At 41.3% G+C, this 23,279-nt stretch overlaps 1 protein-coding gene and 1 long non-coding RNA gene across 5 annotated transcripts in view; one reads left to right on the top strand and one right to left on the bottom strand.

Annotated features, from left to right (window-relative positions):
- Positions 1-23,279, bottom strand: part of LOC134210707 (uncharacterized) — an 869,243-nt gene that overhangs the window by 815,119 nt on the left and 30,845 nt on the right. The window lies entirely within an intron of this gene.
- Positions 10,270-11,087, top strand: LOC134210706 (uncharacterized). The gene is made up of 5 exons (XR_009978850.1): positions 10,270-10,491; positions 10,556-10,636; positions 10,694-10,787; positions 10,846-10,924; positions 10,979-11,087. It is a non-coding gene; the product is annotated as an uncharacterized LOC134210706 (long non-coding RNA).

The raw sequence follows: 23,279 nt of genomic DNA, 5'->3' as shown, positions 1-23,279 counted from the left end.
TCAGGTGATATTTCATGAATTTATTCAAAAAATGGTATGGAAAATCCTAGCCCAGGAATTAATTCGGTCAGTTACCCAGAACTTCTGTCAGGCATTCCTTCGAAAATTCGTTCAGAAATTTTATCATGAATTTCTTCTATCTCCTCAAGAAATTTCTTCAAAAATCCGCCGCAAAAGTATCTAGAAATATCTTCAAAAATTCCTTAAGGAATTCTTTCGGAAATTCCATTCAAAATTTGTCCAAGATTTTTAAGAAGCTCCTCCGGAATTCCTTTAACAATATTTTCAAAAAATATTCCAGGTATTCCATCGGATATACCATACCATCGGCTACCGTAATTTTGCTGGAATTTCTTTCAGGAATTTCCGAACAAATTCCTGAAGAAATTTTGCGAAAAAACTCCTGAGGGAATTTTCGAAATTCTTGGATCTCTCTGCCAATTTTACCAAAAATTTCATCAGAGGAAACGCCAGGGTTTCTTTTAGCAAATTCTCAGGAATATTCTTTAAAAATGGGTACATCGGAAATTGCTTGGGAAATTTGTTCGGAAATACCTACAGAAATTGCTTCAGGAAAACCTTCGGAAATTTCCTTAGGAGAATTCCTTCGAAATTTTCTTTATGATTCAGAAAATGTCTGTGGAAATTGGTTTGGGAATTATTGGTTTGGGGCTTCAGCAATTATTTCAGGAATTTTTAAATCAATTCTCTTCGGAAACTCTAAAAAAAATGCAGTGCTTACGAATTTTTTTCAGAACTTCATCCAGGAATACAGTCAAGATTTGTTTTTGGAATCCTTCGGACAGTTCTCCGAAATTTTAATTAGAAATTCCTTGAGAGGTTCGGATATTCTTTTACGATTTTTTCGGGAATGACTTCTGAAACTCATTCGGAAATTCTTTTAGGATCATTCGAACATTACTTTCACAATTATTTCATCAATTTCATCTGGAAATTTCTCTGAAATTTCCTTAAGACACGCTTCCGAAAATTTATTTAGTATTTCCTATTTCAATATTTAATAAATTATCGCAAAAAATCTTTCAATAAAATTTCGGAACTATTCCGGAAGGAGGAGTTTTGAAAGAAATTTCATATGGTTTTACTTAAAGAATTTCAGAAAGATTTCCTGGGAGAAGTTTCTAAGATATTTCCGAAGAAATTTTCAAATGAATTTAAAAGGGATTTCTAAACGAATTTACAAATAAATTTCTAAAAGAATCTCTGAAGAAATTTCCAAAAGAAATCGTATAGGAATTTCCAAAGAAATTTTCGAAGTTTTCTTAGAACTGCTTCCTTGAATTTATAAAAAAAATGTCTTGATGAAACTCCAAAGGAATTTCTTGATTTATCTACGAAGTGATTTCCAGATGATTTTCTGGAAAAATCCCAAGAGTAGATTTCGAAGAAAATACTTGGAAGAATTTCCAAACAAATTCTTGGACAAATATAATGTCGCAGATGGCTTCCGTTGTCACTTCCGTTAGCAATTCGTTCGGAAACTCCTAAGGAAATTCCTGAACAAACTCCTAAGGAAATTAGAGAACCATTCAAGCATTTCCAGAACATTCCAAAAAATTTCTAGAGACCTTTTCAATAAATTAGACGATTGCATTGCGTTTTATAAACGATAAAATGCAAAAAAAAATTCGTAATACATATTTGAAGTTGCTTAAAATTTTTTAATTGGTTTATTACCTGACTTACAGGGTCCGGCAATTTAACTGCTACAAAAGTCAGTAAGAATAGTACCTATAAAAAAATACGTATTGGGAACTAGTTCTACAAAACGTCGTCGAACCGTGGGCACGTCTTCATTTTGATATCAGGGCTTGGACCCCGACTGAGGGGGTTTCAGGGCTTTTTCTAGCTAAGAGCGGCCAGCGAGTTCTCCAGACCTGAAACCCTATGAATTTCTCTGTCTGGAGTATTTTGGAGGCCGCCTCTGCTCTAAAACATTATGCTTTTTGTGCGAGTCCTGAAGTGACACCTGGTGGTATCTAGTAAAATAACTCAAGAGCACATGCGGGCTTTGCACGATGTGTTCCTGGATCGTCTGCGACGAGTGGTCCAGCTCAAGGACGAAAAAGATGAACTTGACCAGTAGACTTTCAAAAAGTGATATGTTTTTTTTTTAAATTGAACGAAATTGAAATAAAATATTTTTGTTTTGATCAATTTATCTGTTTATTCTGATGCAGCACTACAATTGACAGACCATGTATTGCTATTGACGCCAAACTATAAATAAACCAAATACGCCGCATATGCTGGTGCCCAACCATTTTCAAAGCTCTTGCGCCGCCAGCACCTCAAAGCCTTGAAGGATGGAGACTTGGCTGTTCTTAACGATAGTTCCGCAACTTTCTCAAACGGGCACTCCGCCACATCAATCTTAAAGCCAAATACTGACCTTCACAGTAGCAATCATAACTATCACATCATTGTCTCTGCCCATGCCTCCACTCCCACTTTTACCAAGCGCCCACGGGGACGCTTTGACGAGGCTGATTGAAACGAATAATAATATTAATTTTTTCTGACCGGTTCTTCCGGATGCTACAGGCAAAAAAAAGCGTTCATTAATTCGTGAACTAACAAGTTCACGGTGTATTATTTCTGGCCTCGGATTCGGGAACAACAGTCACGTTTTCTGGAACGTTCTGGAAAACGTGACTGGTGTTCCCGAATCCATGAATTAAATCATGGTGTATTTTTGCTTGTTTACGAATTTGGGAACGCTTTTTTTGCGTGTAATTATCAACTGGAACTGGAGTACCGGGAGGAGACAGGGATCTCACAAGGATCTGATCTGTCACTATAAATGAAGTTTTCTACGAGCTGACCCACATAATCTTCATCTTTGTCTATGCCGACGACATCTTACTTATGATTGTCGGGAAAATATCAGCACGAACCAGAATTTAAACCTAAGCAGATGTCGGCGGCATTCGGTAATTGACCAGTTTCACCATTCACGGGAAATTCTGAAGACTTCATGAGAAACTTTTGGAGAATTTCTAGAGAAGATTCAGAATAACTTCCCGAGAAAATTCTGCAGAACTTTCCGAGAAAATTGGAAAAAAAATCCCAATGAAATTCCGAAGACATTCCCGAGAAAATTCCAAAGAATTTCCCGAGTAAACCCAGAAGAAGTTTGTTTCACAAAGAATTTGCTGATTTCTGTTGCGGATAAACGCCTTTGGGATGTCCAAGGAGACTAGTTCCGCATGTTTTCCTTACTCGAAGACGCTCTGGAGCCCATCCCCTAGACTGGCAAAATATGAGCTAGTTCCGTAACCGAGCCGGAACATGTGGAAATTCGGAAGAATTTTCTAGAAAAAAAATGGAAGGACTACCCGAGGACATTCCGAAGAAATTCCACCACTCAATAAAATTCGAAAAAAAAACTTCACGGGGGAATTCCAAAGAATTTACATTTCTACAGCTTCCGAAGTGTTTCCGCAAATTTTTTTGCGAGAAAATTTCAAATAATTTCCCCATGAAACTCCGAATAATTTGCAGAACTTCCCGAGAGAATCGAGAAGAACTTCCTGAAGAAATACTGAAGAATTCCTCAAAGATATTAGAACTTCCCGAGGACATTCCGTAGAAAGAGGAAATCCCGCATGGCTATCCGAAGAGATTCCAAAGAAAAATTCCAAAGAGTTTTACAAAAAAGTCGCGAAGAACTTTCAAAAGAAATTTCGATGAACTTGCCGAGGAAATTCTGAAGATATTCCCAAGACAATTCCGAAGACTTTCTTAAGGACTTCCAGTATCCCAAGAAACTCCGAGGAAGTTTCATAAAACTGCCCGAGGAAATTCCGAAGAACTGCTTCAAAAAAATTGGGGAACTTGGAAAAACAAACCTGAAAAATTCAGAAAGAATTTCGAGGAACATTTAAAAAAGAAATGTGAACCTTAAAGAAATGGGAACGATTTCCGGAGCTGCGGAATCACCTTCGAATAACCTCCGGGCTTCTTCCCACAATGCCCACCGAGGCTGCCTGCGCTGAAGCATGCGATCTCCATGTGAGTCCTGCGGGGTACTTAGTTTTGGCAGGCCTCATGCACGAAATTCGGCATAATAATAATTGCATCCCAAGCAGCATAAGGGATTTCCTCGGCAAGCAGCTCTTTTCTGCTGTTTTACTTAGTTTGATATGGATCTGGGCACCAGCAGGATGGAAGTCCCTACCTAGCACTTTAGTTCCACTCCCTTAGTACCCGAATATCCTCCATTTTCCAAATATCACAAAAAATCGCAACTGAAGGTTATCTGGGTGAGCTTCTCACCTTAGTCCATCCCTGCCTTTCACAGCAGGAGTAAATCGGCACCATCATTGAAAATATATTTCTGAATTAAAAATTCATTCGAATTTTAAACTTCTGCTTCAAAAAACGCTATGAGGCGTGCTAACACCTAAAAGGCCCTCGGTCGACCAACAGGCTCTCAAACATTTGAAAAGTGATCAGAATCAAGATTTGGTTTAAAGTAGTCATAGCTAATGGACTTGTTTTCATTGGATGTAGCATTTTTGACTGGAATTAGATCATGGATGATAATATCTGCCAAGTCCCTATTACAATCAAATCAGTTAAAATAGTACCATTAGAATGTGGCATGGTTTGGTATACACACACAGACATTCATAAACATACAAACACATGATTTTATTTGTTCAGATCTAAATCCCAATTATAGTGTCGGGAGGCGCTATTCACTGTTATTGATGATGCTGTGGGTGGGTGATGATGCCCATCAGAACGCGTGTGAATGACAGATACGCACGATGTTGTAATCATTTTATTGATTGTCAAATGGGTCTCGTGATGGAGAAGCTAGATGCGAGCGTGCTCGGACTATAACGTTTTATTGCACAAAAAGTTAATGACACTTCATTCGAGATAACTTCTGGAACATCGTATTGCGTATACAATGATCTCAGTTTGTGGATATTGATTTTTAACGCTTCACCTTTTTATTCTCACTTCCACTCTATTTTATAAGTATACTGCCTATGATCGTATATCAGTCCCATCTTTGCTGGATTTCCTATTCATATGGAACAACTATACTATGTAGGCAGTATATATGCTTGCTCCGTAGCGTTTACTGAAGCGTTCACCGAAGTTGAACTATCACTGTAAATTGACTGAGAAGTTTCAATTGAAGTGTACTTCTTTAACACTTGAATACATCATGAGTAGGCGCAGTGAAGTTAAGAAAAAATAAATTGTGGAAATAGGGACGGCTTTGGCAGGTTTTGTTCTATTATTGTCTGGGGGGGTTTTGTCGACCAAATTTTATGAAATTTAGCCACAATATTCTTTGATACGCAAAGAATGTTTAGGCCAAATTTGAGCATAATCAGTCATAAAAAACCCCTGCCAATAATAGAACAAAAGCTGCCAAAGCCGTCATTCCCCCTACCAGCAAACAAGTATGATTCTAAAAAAAACAACAAAAGCTTCGAAAAGTTTGTACGTCCTTAAAATATTATAATTTTTTTCTAGATTAGTGCATGAATAAGACAAATTTTTCAAAAGAATAAAGTTTAAGTTTATGCAATCATGATTCATGAATCATACCACTCTTAGAATTTATTTAATTAGTCCTAACCGAACAAAAGTGAACTGTGTAAATAGGAAAGCCCCACACAAAAGATTGCAGCGCTGTTCCAGTTAAGACCACTAGCAAAAAAAAACAAGAAGAAAGTCTCCATCTGGGTTTAGCTAAGTATATTTATAAGCCAACAAGTTTAGGATGCAGCAAATATACCACCTTGACCCGCCGGGCCACGGTGATGACAGCACCATTTTGTTTGTGTTTAATTTTGAAACGACCGACGACGACCACTAGTACTACCGGCGGGGGAGACTGAATGCTGGCTTGCTGACTGCTTCCGAGCAACAAAGTGTTTCGTATTAAGTTTTGGGTGCTACTGGCGTCACCGTTTGTTTGTTCAAATGGTACCTACGTAGCTACTACTGGCCTAGCACCACGGAGCATTTTTTCTTCAGTTGGTCAAACGAGGTTGACCAACGGTTCACCCGTTTTGTAGAGTAGCGTAGAATGGCTGCTTGGCCGGTAGATTTTCCCATGACTTTGCGAACCATGGCTATGTTTTGAGGGTGCAAAATGGATCTTTGGTGGAGAATGGCCCCTTTCTGGCGGACAGGTTTGTTGTTGATGAAAAGCAGTGGTGTTATGTTTGTGGAGCCTAGTGTGTCTGAAGTGTGCTATTTGGTTCCTTTTCAGATGGTTGACATATGAAATTCGATACACAACCTGCATGGAATACATGCGCTCGTAACAAATAGTATACATACTTAAAAGACAACAGCAGTTTGAACCAAATGAATTAGGCAATTAGATAGGTGGAGAAGAGTTTCGAAACTTGTTAGAAATAAATTAAGTCATTTAACAAAACAAAACAAAATGAGATTGATATAAAAATAGATGTGTATGTGAAAAAACTTGAAAACCCAAATTGTTCTACTTAAAGTCTGCGTTGCGTTTCTAATGCACCAAGATTAAACATGACAATTCATTTTTGACTTCCTTATTAGTAGTTTTAGCCGATCACTCTGTCCTGCTAAAAAAAACAATTCTGGGTTAGGTAGCCTCTATAGTACTTAGAAGTTGTCTTCATAACACTTTATATTAAGCCTTTTTTATTATTCCAGCTGATCGAGATCGATCCACCTTAGTCGGTTCGCACATCCTCCGTCTCATTGTACAGGTTTTTTTTTGTCTTTATTAAAGAGATTTTCAGACCTAGGCTGGCTCATCTCTATTGTATAGGTCAGATGACTATCAAGAATAGTTTTCTCCAGCTTGTTCGACATTCTGTCTACCAGCACTGCGCACCGTACAAATATGGGCGCCACCGCGTCATGCTACCGCCGATATTTTTGCATCAGCGCACCGCAGTTCAAAATTTAGCATGCAGCTCTTAATAATTTCTCAAGCCGGAGCGAATTCTTTGCAGTCTGTTTTACCTAATAGCGAATAATTACAATGCTGGAATGAGGATATTCCGTGGAAATTCATGGAAATTTCAAAGAATCTCTTGTGGAAATATCGAAAGAATGGTCTGAGGAAATTCCCAAAAATTTCAGAAGTGAATTCAAAATTATTCACCAACAAAATTCTGAAGTAATTTCCGAAAAACTTACCAAAATGAAAATTTCAAAGAATTTTCTAAGGAATCTGCTAAGAATTTCTCAAGGTAATTCGGATACAAAATGGTGAGTTGACATCTGTGGAGAGGCGGAAAACATAACTCTGGTCCTCACAAGTTCCAATTCATACGCTTCCAAGGGTCTGCCGATGACATAGTCAGCGAGAGTGGGGGGTGCGACCTGGTGGCCTGTCTAGGATGTGGTGGGCTCTGTTGAATTTCTGCCTAACCAAACCGACCAACCTAATCAAATCGAACATGTCCGCTTATAGCGCACTAGCATAGTCCTGCACTAGGAGGATAAAAGGTCCAAGGAGCAAACGACGGAAGGACAAAAGTTCGAAAGGACAAAATGTCGAAGAGACGAAAGGTCGAAATAAAAAAATGTGTGTCAAAAGGTCGAAGGACAATTTTAAAATATCGAAAATCAAGAGAACAAATTATAGACATTACAAAACCAGCCGGTACACAATGTCGAAGGGACAAAACGTCTAATTGGTTGTAGGACTAAGGTCTAAGGTCCAAAGGTAGAAGGTGAAAAGATAGAAATTTTCCCTTCTTTTAACCATAGCTTGCCTTTTTGGGTTTCGCATTTTCATATTTATTTGTGTTTCACCTGATAACATTTTATCCTAAAAGTATTCCTTTGTATTCTTCAGAGCTATATGGTCAAATCAATATTTACATCAAAGTTTTGTTAGTCTTTATTTACTTAAACTTCAATTTTCTAATTTCTTCTCTAATTTTCATTAAAATTATCATTCCAAATTTATCACATTTGGGCCAAGAAGGTGATGTTTCTAGTGATATTATTTTTATGTACTCAAAAGGCGATACATATTACCGGGAGTTGAATTAGTTTTGAAATAAATATTAACAAGTATGATAAACCATTCATGAATTACGTAACGCTATGTTATTTTTTAACAGAACTTAAGTATTATTGGATCATTTAATGAAATCAACTAGTTAAGAAACTCTAAAGGATGGTATCTGTTTAAAGTATAAGGCTCAATTGGTCGGGGTTCTCCCAAATCACACCAAACGCCAATGAAAAATTTACAGTTTTTTGCCAAAGTTTTCGTGAAACAGATTCAATTAATCACAAATCGCATCAGACATCGTTCAACACCACAACTGAGGATTGTTATTTATTTATTCAGACTAAGGCCGAAGTGGCCTGTGCGGCATATAAGAGTCTTCTCCATTCGGCTCGGTCCATGGCTACACGTCGCCAACCACGCAGTCTACGGAGGGTCCGAAAGTCATCTTCCACCTGATCGATCCACCTTGCTCGCTGCGCACCTCGCCTTCTTGTGCCCGTTGGATCGTTGACGAGAACCATTTTCACCGAGTTACTGTCCGTCATTCTGGCTAAGTGCCCGGCCCACAGCAGTCGTCAGATTTTTGCGATGTGAACGATGGATGGTTCTCCCAGCAGCTCATGCAACTTGTGGTTCATTCGCCTTCTCCACGTATCGTCCGCCATCTGCACCCCACCATAGATGGTACGGTTCGAAAACTCCAAGTGCTCGTTGGTCCTCCACGAGCATCGTCCAGGTCTCGTGTCCGTAGAGGACTACCGGTCTAATGAGCGTTTTGTAAAATGTCAGTTTGGTATGGCGGCGAACTCTATCCGATCGGAGCGTCTTGCGGAGTCCAAAGTACGTACGATTTCCAGCCACTATGCGTCTCCGAATTTCTCTGCTGGTATCATTTTCGGCAGACACCAGTGAGCCCAAGTACACAAATTCTTCAACCACCTCGATTTCGTCACCACCGATGCAAACTCGCGGTGGATGGCTCACATTATCTTCTCTTGAACTTCTTCCTATCATGTACTTCGTCTTCGACGTGTTGATGACTAGTACGATCCGCTCAGCTTCCCTCTTCAGTCTGATGTAGGCTTCGTCCATCTTCTCAAAGTTACGTGCCATGATATCAATGTCGTCGGCGAAGCCAAATAGCTGGACGGACTTATTGAAAATTGTACCACTCGTGTGAATCCCTGCTCTTCGTATTACCCCTTCCAAAGCGATGTTGAATAGCAGACACGAAAGACCATCACCTTGCCGTAACCCTCTGCGGGTTTCGAAGGGACTCGAGAATGCCCCTGAAACTCGAACTACGCACATCACCCGATCCATCGTCGCTTTGATCAAACGTGTCAGTTTATCCGGAAATCCATGTTCGTGCGTTAGCTGCCATAGCTGGTCCCGATCGATTTTATCATATGCGGCTTTGAAGTCGATGAATAGATGATGTGTGGGCACGTTGTATTCGCGGCATTTCTGCAGCACTTAGCGAATGGCGAATACCTGGTCCGTGGTGGAGCGTTCGCCCATAAAACCCGCCTGGTACTGCCCCACGAACTCGCCCTTTTTGTAGATGGGACACACGACACCTTCCATCACACTTAAAATTCTAAGTTTACCGATTTCCGAGAATCCAACAGCCGAGATATTGGTAATAATTTCGACGAATTTCGGTAAATTTTTTACCGAGAATTCGGTAATCGTTACCGAGATCTCGACACAAAATCAACTTTGCCGAATTTCGGCAAAATATTGACGAAATTTCGGTAAAGGAATTACCGAATTTCAGTAAAAGTATTACCGAGAACTCGGCTGTTGGAATCTCGGCAAAAATTTTGTCGTTCGCCATCGTGCGGTGTTGCAGCAATCTCGCCCATGCTGCATTCTTCTCCTCAACTAACTGCTCACATTCGCCGTCATACCAGTCGTTTCTCTGATCCGGAGCCACCGTGCCTAGTGCAGCGGTTGCGGTGCTTCCAATGGCGGATCGAATATCTCTCCAGCCATCTTCAAGAGATGCTGCGCCTAGCTGCTCTTCCGTTGGGATGTTACAATGGAATTTGGTTGACCAACGAATTACCCAAATGATAAAATTTCTAAATTTGGCATTATGTACAACACTGTTTAATGCCTGTTAGCACCACCCACAACGCAAACTACAGTGAAGCAGTAGGAGAAAATGGAACGCACACATCATCTAACACTCATGCAACACATTTCCGGTACGAACCAGTACTAGTAGACATAGCCATCAAATAATTCAGTCGACTCGGTACCAGGTTTGTGCTCGCCCGCGTTGAAAGTGCCCCGTCCCACAAGTGTGTAGTGCAAGTATCATCTAATGCACCAAAGTGCATCACCGAAAGCGCAAAGTGTTGCGCAATAACGCCAGCAACAATATTCCGGCAGAAGCTTCACCAAATCCCGCATTTCATCTACAAATCGATGTGCATGTACCCCACGAGCTGTTTGCAATAGGGGACAAGGTAAAGCGTGATATATACGATCATACGATCAATAGAAACTACAAGTTTCACCCACCCACCTTAGGAAAACCATTTTGTCGCACAACATAAACGGATTTGGGGAAACTACTTCGTGGACATACATCATCGGGCACTTTCGTCGAAGGTAAATCATTACATTTATTCCACATGCAGGAGTTAACCCCAAAAAACTTCTATGCAGGCAAACAAACCAGGCCGTGGTCCAGATTGAGTAACAGCAATCACGCTAGTAAATTCCAATTGGAATTATCTGACTATTGGACAATACAGAGCAGGTAAAAACACTTGACGGGCAACTATGAATCGAACCTAAACGGTGTCTCTATCCCACAGTGTGAGCTCCTGAGCTATTATACCATCATACCGCGTTGCTGCTACCGAAAGCAAAAAGGAAAGGCCTTCTTAAAAAGAAGTATGCTGGTTCTAACGTGGATGTCTTCTGAAGACTAATGCTCTTTTGTTGTAGGGCCTTTTCTATCACAGTGTCTCACACTATATCGTTGCGTCTCGTGAGAAAAGCGTTGTGCCGGTCGACTGCTAGCTGCTACATCGAAGGGAAGTGCTGAGTGTTTGGCGCCCACTTGAAAAACCCATTGCATGTATTCTGTCAATCACATTGAGTAAGATTATCGCGAATATAGTGAGTGAGTTTAGTAAATGGTATATAATAGTGTATATGGAGATGGAGTTAAGACATTTATCGGATTCGGAGCTAAATTTCGAGTTGCAACTCAGAGGGATAGGAAATCCAATGGAACTTCACCGCAAGAACAAAATAGACACCATAAAGGAAATGGTGTTGAAGGAACGCAGCACCATGGAAGTACCAACGTCAGCAACGCATTTCATGTCCGACGATGACAACATACATCAGTGTCAGCAACAAATCAAACGATTGTCGCAGTTGATGAACAAGGCAATTGAAAGACGAAATTCGGAAGAAATAGCGCAACTTAAGTCAAAATTTCTTCACTATCGTGGGAGATTATGTCTCATCCAAGATTCGACGTATGCTCCCTATGTCAGATCAGCAGAGAAGGCGATAGAAACAGCGTTAGGATACATTCATCAATATTTCCAGAAATTATCAGACAATCCCGAGACGGATCGACGTAGTGATGACGGGATACCGGAAGAGGACGAATTTCTTAAACAACTCGGCAGCATGAACATCCAATCAAGTGGAAAAGAACAAATGAATGATAACACTGGCAGGAAGGAAACGGGAACGCTCCATAAGCAAGCTACACCTGTTCCTAGAGTTCGTGTCAATACTCGGGACTCATCATCAAAGGACATAGACCCTTCAGCTTTCTCCAGAAATCACCCAGCTGCACAACTTCATTCAGCCGCGGATGTACGTGATGATGTGATTCGCTATCTCTTAGCTTCACAACAAAGGCAACCCGGGATCAATGCACCATCACATAACTCGTCAAACAGCGATAGACAACGTTTCACGCAGCCGATTCACAAATGGCCATTTCAGTATGCCGGTAACCACAATATTATAGAGTTGGCGGTTTTTCTCAACAGAGTAAGAACTTATGCAGATACCGAGGGAGTTTCCGGATACGATTTGCTTAGAGGCGTCAAGCACCTACTTCGAGGACGAGCTTTGGAATGGTATACAAGATGCTATGAGGAATTTCAGGATTGGAACAGCTTCAAACGGGAAATCAAAGCAGAGTTTCTACCACCGAATTTCTCTCAACTCATCAAACGGGACTTATATTGGAGATTTCAAGGTCAAGAGGAATCCTTTTCCAAATACCATCAGGATATTCGGGCTCTTTTCGATGTAATTGAACCTCCTATGTCGGAACAAGACAAATTCTTCATCATAAAATCAAACTTGAATTCGGAATTCGCAGCCGTTGCCTCAGCATCCAGAGCCACAACAGTTGCAGAACTGATTTCGGTATGCAAAGACTATGACAACTCTAAAACCTTTTCGCAGAGGCTCAAATCTGCACAAATACCACGATCCGTATTGATGGAACCTAGATTTGCCACGCCACCGCTGAACAGATCATCACGGTCGATGCCTCTACAATCATCCTCGAATCCATTACACGCAATGAGACCACAGCGAGTGAATGTCATCGAAGAAGAGGAATTGGATATCGCTCCGTTCACCGGAACAGCAGAGTCTTCTACCAACGCATCAACGCAAGCTGTTCATACCGCAACTATGGAACCTTTAGGGCAGGACTACGAGGTCAACGCAATAAGGACACAAACCAATTGGTCGCAGAATCAAAACCAGCTGTCCTATCACCAAAGGACAGAAGACAAGATTGCATGTTGGCAATGTCAACAGCAAGGCCACACATTCATGTCATGTCAGAACCCAAAAACGTTCTTCTTCTGCTACAGATGTGGAAAAAAGGGCTTCACTTCTCGAAATTGTCCAGACTGCATCGCCAGAATGTCACAAGCTATTCCGGAAACAACTACTCCTTCTGGTCAGGGAAACGCCAGGACGGGGTTCCCTCAATGAAGGGGATGGATACTCCGTCTCATGCTAGTATCCCTTCACTAGAAGAAACTCTCCACTTCCGTCACGTGAGTTCAATTATCTTCGACTTAACAGCAGGTGATAACCGCCCATATGCAGACGTATGCATCATGGGGAAAACTCATCGAGCTTTATTGGACAGCGGAGCAACCTGTTGTCTAATGGGCAAAAACCTACTTCCTATAGTGTCAGAGCTCAACATCACAAAGTATCCTGTACACGGAACCATCAGAACAGCCGACAGCACTCTTCATCCAGTTTCTTTTTACGCCTTCGTTCCTCTTGAATACAACAACAAAAAATTTGTAGTTCCCATTGTTTGTGTGGAATCTCTTCCAGAAACCTTCATATTAGGAATGAGTTTTTGGAATCTGTTTGGAATAAAAATCGTTGCATGTGAAGCAGAACTTACGGTAGATGAAGCTGGCATCAAAACAAAGTCACTGACCAAAGAGCAAAAGCAAGTCCTGCAAGACACAATCAGTTTGTTACCGTCTTCTAAAAACACCGGAAAGCTAGGGCGAACCAATGTTTACCATCATAAGATCGATACAGGCACATCAGCGCCCTTCAAGATGAAATACTACCCTATCTCCAAGTTCTTGTTGAACGACCTCAACAAAGAAGTGGACAGGATGCTAAGCATGGACGTAATAGAGGAAGCATGCTGTTGTCCATGGAATAATCCCGTAGTAGCCGTAAAAAAGAAAGATGGATCGATGCGTTTGTGCTTGGACGCAAGAAAACTCAACAGCATTATAATCCAAGAAGCTTACCCAATCCCACACATTGCTTCTATAATGAACAATCTAGGAGGCTCTCGTTTTCTGTCTTCCATAGACCTCGAAGCAGCTTTCTGGCAAATTCCACTAGACGTTGAGTCGAAACCGAAGACAGCATTTACCATACCACAAAGAGGACACTACCAATTTAAGGTTGTACCATTCGGACTCTCGACAGCTAGCCAAGCACTATCCCGAATAATGAATCACCTTTTTATCGATTTAGAACCAAAGGTGTTCGTCTATCTAGATGACTTGGTCATCGCCACAGAGAGCTTCGAAGAGCACCTAGCACTACTCAAAGAGATCGCCAAACGACTTAAGGCTGCAGGTTTGACCATTAACACCGAAAAGTCCACCTTCTGTCGTCGCAGCATAAAATACCTGGGATATATATTGGATGAGCATGGATGGAGGGTGGATGAGGAGAAAACGGAGGCCATTCGGAATTTCCCCACACCTGGATCGAGAAAAGAGCTGCAGCGCTTTCTTGGTATGTGTGGCTGGTACAGACGCTTTATCCGCAATTTTGCGAAAATAGCTGCACCTCTAACAAGTCAAACCGGAACCAAGACGAAGTTCAAATGGAATGAAAACTGTGAAGTAGCATTCAACTCTCTGAAACAGGCGCTCTGCACTGCACCTGTCTTGTGCACACCTGATTACTCGAAGCAATTCTCAGTTGCATGCGACGCCAGCGATATCGCAATCGGAGCTGTTCTAATGCAGGAATCCGGAGGACAAGAACATGTAATCGCTTACTTTTCACAAAAACTCACCCCCGCTGAACGCAAATACTCGGTCACTGAACGCGAATGTTTAGCCGTTATTAGATCAGTGGAAAAATTCAGGGGTTATATCGAAGGAAGCTTGTTCACAGTATACTGCGACCATTCGAGCCTCATGTACTTAAAGACCATGAAAAACCCATCACCACTCATGGCACGCTGGATCCTCCGCCTAAATGCGTTCAACATGGATATCAAATATCGGAAAGGAACGGTAAACGTTGTGCCAGATTGTCTCAGTCGAATCAACAAGATTTGCGCCCTTTCCACAAACATCACCGACCCATGGTTCGAAGATCTCAGACAGAAAGTGAAAACGAACCCGGACAATTTTCCCGACTTCAGGATTATTTCAGAAAAGTTATATAAGAACTGCATTTTGACTGATGAAATGGGTCTACGATCTCATAGATGGAAGGAAATTGTTCCAGAACCATTACGCCTTGAACTTATCCGTCGATACCATGATCTACCTACGGCGGCACATCTAGGCGTTGACAAAACGTCACAAAAACTCCAACAAAGCTTCTACTGGCCGAAAATGGCCATGCAAATAAAAAAATATATAAAATCCTGCAATGTATGTAAGGCAAGTAAAGCTCCTACTACCACCTTGACTCCAACAATGGGAGGAATGAAGCCAGCTCGTCACCCGTGGGAGCTGATATCCATTGACTGGGTAGGACCTATGGTGAGATCGAAGAACGGCAACACAGTTCTTCTAGTAATTGTAGATTGGATCACCAAATTCGTTATAGTAGAACCTTTCAAGGTAGCTAGTGCAGCACGAATGGTAGATTTTTTAGAAAAATATGTTTTTCTACGGTTCTCCACACCGAGGATAATTGTTTCCGACAATGGGTCACAGTTTACCTCACACTGTTTCCGATCCCTTCTACTACGTTACAACATCCAGTCTATGAAGACAGCGTTTTATACTCCGATGTGCAATGCGGCAGAACGCACAAATAGGACCCTAGTGACCAGCATAAGAGCAATCCTTGATGATGACCAAAGAGAATGGGATCAGCACCTACAGCAGATCGTTTGTGCGATCAATACAGCAAAGCACGACATACTTGGCTGTAGTCCATACTTTGCGAATTTTGGAAGGAATCACGTTCTTTTCACCGACCAATATCCTATAGCAGATCTGAATACCCACGCTGATAACTCAAAAACACAGGAAACTCGTCTGAAAGTATTACAGAACCTGCAACACTACATCATTTCCAGAATCAAGACAGCACACGAAAAGAGTAAGGCCCGGTATGACCTCCGAACACGAGATAGAAAATTCGTTGTCGGAGAGCTGGTTTGGAGACGAGCTTTCCAGCAATCATCTGCAGCAGATAACCGAATGAGAAAACTTGGACCAAAGTTCGTACCCGCCATTGTTCGGGAGCTGATTGGTAAGAATAACTATCGCTTGGAAGACGTGAAAACCTCCAACACGGGCGTTTACCATGCAAAGGACATCAAACCAGATTAACTGGCAAATGATTCCCCAGCTATGTACGCAATGCTTTATGCTGCCGACAACGAGCCGAAATGGCCACTAAACTCCATGACAGGATTGTGCTTGAGGCCCCAAAACATTTGACTGAAACCTCGCCGTCCACCAGGATCAACCACCACCGCAAACCAACAGGAAAATCGCAAGTTCATAGCATCCATGACAACAGCACTAAACACTGGCCAATCTGCGAACGGTTAAGAAAATTGACGCAGCTCTATACAGGAGAAGAGACGCCAGACCATGAACCACTGCAAGCAATGGATGTTATCAACACGCATGCAAACCAGTTTTGAGTCAAACAACACTATCAGCGCAACCGATACGACCGTCAACCTAGCAATAACTAAACCAAGAAATAAGTCAAACATTTCTAGTTAAGCTATGTACGCAAACTTCTCTAGTTGCAGACAACGAAAAAACACGCTCATTGGAGTTGACCTCAAACCCCATACCATCAACGGAAAAGTTATCATTCGAAGTAAGACTGTAGAAGGAACCACCGTAGTACTTCATCAAAAGTTATCCCACGGGAACGAAAATTGCATCAATGAAGCACAACTATAACACCAAGTAGGACTTTGCCCTACCGTATACAACAATCTTCATGCAGTTCAACCCATCGTTCTATGTCATACAATCCATAATCTAAAATCTAATTAGAAACTCACTCACTCGCGCTCAATACAAGCCATGCAAAGAAAAACGTATACAGAAATACGTTCGAATTGAAAACGCTCTCGAAATTAAAACACTCATTCACACGCAAACGTTAACGTAGACAAAAGCAATAGATGCCTAGCACATAGTGTAAACAGATACACAACATCAACAATTCCTTGCTCAACACGGTTCATTTAGTAAGCGCCCATGACCAACATACAAGCTGCCGTTGATAGTGGACCAGGTCAATTGAATAATAGATGTAGTTATATTTAGCACATAAGTTTGTTTTGACTATGGTCACACTTCATAGTCAAATTTAAATTTGCTATTTTGTCACTAGAAAGTAGTGAGGGCAATGAATCATCTTGAAGTAGTATTAAGAATGGTTATGCAGTACCCCAACAACGCTGCATTCAAGGTCCAGTTAAGGAGTTATCTGTTGAATCAGCATATCATAAGATCGGCAATCACCACACCCACTATCACCAGATGGAAATTATCGCGAAATTTTTGTGAATGTCCATCCTATTCCATTCACAAAAATTTCGCTGCGCTTTGCTTGGAGTTGTGTTACAATGGAATTTGGTTGACCAACGAATTACCCAAATGATAAAATTTCTAAATTTGGCATTATGTACAACACTGTTTAATGCCTGTTAGCACCACCCACAACGCAAACTACAGTGAAGCAGTAGGAGAAAATGGAACGCACACATCATCTAACACTCATGCAACACATTTCCGGTACGAACCAGTACTAGTAGACATAGCCATCAAACAATTCAGTCGACTCGGTACCAGGTTTGTGCTCGCCCGCGTTGAAAGTGCCCCGTCCCACAAGTGTGTAGTGCAAGTATCATCTAATGCACCAAAGTGCATCACCGAAAGCGCAAAGTGTTGCGCAATAACGCCAGCAACAATATTCCGGCAGAAGCTTCACCAAATCCCGCATTTCATCTACAAATCGATGTGCATGTACCCCACGAGCTGTTTGCAATAGGGGACAAGGTAAAGCGTGATATATACGATCATACGATCAATAGAAACTACAAGTTTCACCCACCCACCTTAGGAAAACCATTTTGTCGCACAACATAAACGGATTTGGGGAAACTACTTCGTGGACATACATCATCGGGCACTTTCGTCGAAGGTAAATCATTACATTTATTCCACATGCAGGAGTTAACCCCAAAAAAAACTTCTATGCAGGCAAACAAACCAGGCCGTGGTCCAGATTGAGTAACAGCAATCACGCTAGTAAATTCCAATTGGAATTATCTGACTATTGGACAATACAGAGCAGGTAAAAACACTTGACGGGCAACTATGAATCGAACCTAAACGGTGTCTCTATCCCACAGTGTGAGCTCCTGAGCTATTATACCATCATACCGCGTTGCTGCTACCGAAAGCAAAAAGGAAAGGCCTTCTTAAAAAGAAGTATGCTGGTTCTAACGTGGATGTCTTCTGAAGACTAATGCTCTTTTGTTGTAGGGCCTTTTCTATCACAGTGTCTCACACTATATCGTTGCGTCTCGTGAGAAAAGCGTTGTGCCGGTCGACTGCTAGCTGCTACATCGAAGGGAAGTGCTGAGTGTTTGGCGCCAATTGAAACCGCGCGTTCTGAATAACAGGTCCTGGGACCGAGATTGAGGGACCGAAGTGGGCGCTGCGTGGGACCAATAGCGAGAGGGAGATCATCGGCGTACGCGTTCCTGATTTGCACACCGCGAGCGGTGGGGCGGCTGCATCCGGAGTAATCTGCATGAGTCGCACAGGATTGCCGTACAAACACACGGGGCCCCGCAGCGTACCGGCGACGGCCGGTGAAGAGCACAGAAGTGAATGTTAAGAGTAAGCTAGGCGTGTACCGTGAGTAAGAGGATGTTTACGTTCAATATATGTAATGTTGTAAGTCGTGTGTTATGATTACTATTGGCTGAGTTGTGATCCCATTAACTTTAATGCTTGCCCAAGAGTCTCATGCCGAGTGAACGTAAGATCACATGAGGATCCCCTTCACCCAATTGATATTTGAGCACTTGTCTCTTCAGCAGAGCTACAAGGGAATAAGAATTGATCTAATTCTAACAGGTTGGTGAGGCTCATTAAGATAAAGTTATAGGGAGTGCCACTTCCAGCTGCTGCGCGTAGTCTTGGGCTAGTCTACCGTCTTGTAGCCGCCCAATGTTAAGCCGCGGCGGACGACTCCGACGCGTGTTGATCACCGTCGAGAGTTTTGAGCGCAGACATACTGCGACGAGGTAGTGGTCGGATTCAATATTCGCACTGCGGTAAGCGCGTACGTTCGTGATGTCGGAGAAGAATTTACCGTCGATTAGAACGTGGTCGATTTGGATTTCCATTTCTTGGTTAGGTGATCTCCATGTGGCCTTGTGGATATTTTTGCGGGGAAAGAAGGTACCATAACTGAGGATATCCTACAACAAATGTACGCATGAATTAAAATAAAATACTTTCCGTTTTCCTTTTGCGTACAAAATATCACAAGTCAGTCAAAAAGCCGCTTGGTGCGGTCTGGCTGAACCACGACCAATTCTTAACACCATTGTTATGACGAGCTTCTTCTCTTCGATCTTTTGCCCTTTCAACCTATGGCCTAGTTAATTTTTCCGACCTTTTGTCCCTTCGACCTTTTACATTTTTAACTTTTTGTCCTTTCAACCTTTTGACTTTCTACTTTTTGACACAGATTCAGTGCTGATAAGTTTAATGTCTTCTTCTTCTTCTTATTGGCATAACATCCGCCTCGCAGCCTAGTGTTTAAGCACTTCCACAGTTATTAACTGCGAGGTTTCTAAGCCAGATTCGAACCCAGCCACCCTCAGCATGTTCTTGCTTTGTAGCCGCTCCTCTAACCGCACGGCTAAGGAGGGCCCCATATGAGTTTAATGTGTAATAAGTTAATAGTCCGCTGGACTATTTTGGAACTCCCATCCTGAAACTTCGCGGATCAAACGAAACGAGTAGTTGTCGTCATATCAGTACCGCGTCACAAACAGATGACTAGTGAACAAGGCGAAGTATCATTTTATTTTACTTTTTTATGTTCCTCTATTATTTTATTTCATTCCGGTATTTTTTGTTCACATCTTTTATCAAGTGGCATACTTTACTCAGCCTGTTTTGTTCAACTTACGCTAGATAGTCAGATAGAACAAAGTGTTGCCTACATCAATTGACCGAAGTGGTTTGAACGGCGCAGTTCTAAAGTTCAAGTTTAGGATTGATTGCGGTCATTTTTCCTAATTGCATCTTCCCATTTCAACATTCCTTAACCCTTTCGGGAGGATTTTTTTACGCAGATTTGACGTCCAAATTTGGGTTTTTTTCGCTAGTATAGAAAGAACTGAAAAGGCATTAAAATATTTGTTCGGATCTCCTAGGCCGTCCAAACTGTTCTGTACATATTCTCGAGAGCATAAAAAAATATGTCTAGAAACAAAATGTCCTAAGCCGAGATGTATGACCATCATAATACATAAATTAATCGAGTTCTAAATAAACGTAAACTATTTCAGGTTCTCCAAAACGTTTTGGAGTTGAGAACATGTGATCTACCCGATCAACCAAGTCATGAAAGATTTATCCGTTCAGAGCTAAACATCCCAGTAGGTCTATTTAGCCAACAGGATTTCACTAATTAGTTTTACAAGCTACTACAGAACTTTTTGATCCTCCAAAACGTCCTGGAGTTTGTAGTATAAGAGATTGGAAACAGGGACAAATATAAAAATACGCAAAAGAGCTATTTTATTAATATTATGATCTATGTATCTAAATGATAAGATACGAAATAGTTCAACAGCTAATGTATAAAACATGAGAGATTTACCAATAATAATTTGCGGGATCGCCCTATTCTTTAGAAAGGCGAACATCTGTCAAAATAGAGGAAAAATTTTGAGGGGAAGCCCATGCCGACGTATAAATATAGCGCACTTTGCCTGTTAGGATTAGTTTTTCGACGGATACAGACTGCAACGGCCAGCAGCAGAAGAGGACCAGCGAACAGGAGCGGTAACACTCGGTGGCATCCGAGTGGGAGATCGGTTCCGATTGATGTGCAAGCGGGTGGCACCGCCCTCTGTCCATCGGCGCCTCGATCGTCGATCGCTGCATCTGGAGGCCATATTCATGGCAGCAGTCCCGGTGTCATGCAGAAGGTCTCGCTCCGACGATGAGTAAGCGGGTGGCGCCGCTCTCTATTCGTCGGAGCGTTGACGTGGCTCGGTTGAATCCACCTACGGTCACGACAGAGTTCAGAACATGTGATCTAATATGCGCGGATACAATACAAAATCATGCTGAAGGCAGCTGGGTTCTAATACCGGTCACAGTCTAGGAAATTTACGGGTTGGACATTTTCTCGTATATTCGTGCAAGCTTCATGATATACGAATACAAAAATGGTATCTTGGCTTAGAAACCTCGAAGATGATAACTGTGGAAGTGCTAAATGAACACTAAATGAAGCTGCGATACGGCAATGTCTCAGTGAGAGGGATATAATACCAATAACCTTTTGACAATTTTCGAAATAACTTCTGTTCACATTTCTTAACTTCTGAAAGCAGTGGTTCTATGCCCCCCAACAAAAAAAAGTCCATGTCTACATTCGAATGGACATTGCTCGACACAAACATTTCCTTAGTCATTGTGCTCCTGGTAGATACCTTGATCTTAACTCAAGATCATTTTGGAAGACCTCAAACATATCATGTTCAAAATGTTCAAAGAAAAGTGCGCCAGTTTGGATAAATGCCGATGATAAAAAATATTGCAAAAACGTTGATTGGTCAGTTAGATACCGTTAGCTAAATTCGAAACTGTTTTGGAGTACCTTGAGTACCTCGTATTCAAGAAAATTCAGTTTACATAGTGCGCATATGTTTTCTGAACCGGATTGGGTATAATTCGAGGACATTTCTAAAGCCTTGGTGGACCTGGTAGATACCGTTGGATGAACTCGAGAACGTTTTGGAGAACCTTGAGCATCTCATATTGCTGAAAATTGATCACTGGATTGACGTTCAAAATGACTTAACCTTATAGAGTGCTCAAAATTATCAAACACTGCGGTATAGGACACAAACATTTCAGATTCATTTGCATGCTTTCAGAAGCGAAACCTTCCCAAGATTTCGGATATCTGGGTCTTCAGGGTATAGTTACATTTGACCACCGATATTTTTCCTGTCAAGTTTTGCTGAAGAAAGCGAGGACCTAACTCTCTTCTATGATTTTACACAGCCAATCTAAAATGTTGGGAATATATGACCCATCCGTCCCGAAAGGGTTGAAAGTGAAAACGTATTCTTCGCTGAACTAAGAGTAGTGCTTCCATCACGATCAGATGTTAACTCTTAGAACTTCCAATGAAAAAGATAAACTTCAACAAGTGTAATCGTTTATCTTAGTCTTTGCCACTTGTTGCTGTTATTATCTTTTTGCTTCAACGCACTTCTATTATAAGTAAACGGCAATAAAAGTTGCTCATGGTTTTCGGAATCCCATAAAGAATGCATGAATAATCCACAAAGATGATAAATGACTCAAACACTAAATAAATACTCAATATCCACAGAAAAAAAAGTAATAAAAATTTAACGACACCTAAAATTAATATCAAAACAAGCAAAATAAACCAAATATTTCTGGCTATGCATTTTTGTTTAACCTCAAGTTAAGATTCAACAAGCGTTGCAGATTGACATTGGATTTTCAATAACTATCAATGTGGTTAAACAGCCATAAAACTCTCTATATTGTCTTTTTCAAGCTCGATTTTTTTGGTGAATCTCGATCCATGTTTCTTATTCCCCCTCCCAACTAACGTAACTTCCTTCCGTGGTCATTGTGGAGATGCAGAGGTATTCGGTCTCTAGTATCAACAATTATTACACACTAAAATACCCTTTCTTTTCCAAATGACTGTAAGGACTTGTCCGGCGTCGTTATTAATCAACATTTGCAAGCTGCTGAAACGTGCACTTCGAGAATAAATGGTAAACCTGGCTTTCGGGAAAATTCTTATAGAAACCTCCGAAATAATTGCTGAATGAAATTCCCAAAGAATTTCTGTACAGTTCCCAGTTTCCAATTCCTGGAAGAATTTTCGATGAAACTGTCCACTTTTACGAATGCACCGGATTTTACAGACAGAACTCCGACAGTCATGCAATGAACAAAATAGTCAGAAAATGTAAATCGTGCAATAGTAAATACATATTATTGCAATTCCGGTAGCACATATTTTTCATTAGTATTGAAACATGATAATTAGGTGATATTAAAGTTCAAACAGTGGATTTTACACACTGGTAGGAGATCCCGAGATCCAGATCGGTCAAAACGGATGAGTCACCTGGGCCTGCGGAAATCAATTTAGCCTAAAAATCAAAAATCTTTCGATATGAGCTTTGTATGAATGAAATTAAATCTCAGGTCTTTTTTAACACCAAAACTTA

Source organism: Armigeres subalbatus, chromosome 2 (assembly GCF_024139115.2).
Source record: "Armigeres subalbatus isolate Guangzhou_Male chromosome 2, GZ_Asu_2, whole genome shotgun sequence".
Classification (NCBI taxonomy): Eukaryota; Metazoa; Arthropoda; class Insecta; order Diptera; family Culicidae; genus Armigeres; species Armigeres subalbatus.
This window is presented reverse-complemented; position numbering and strand designations above follow the sequence as displayed.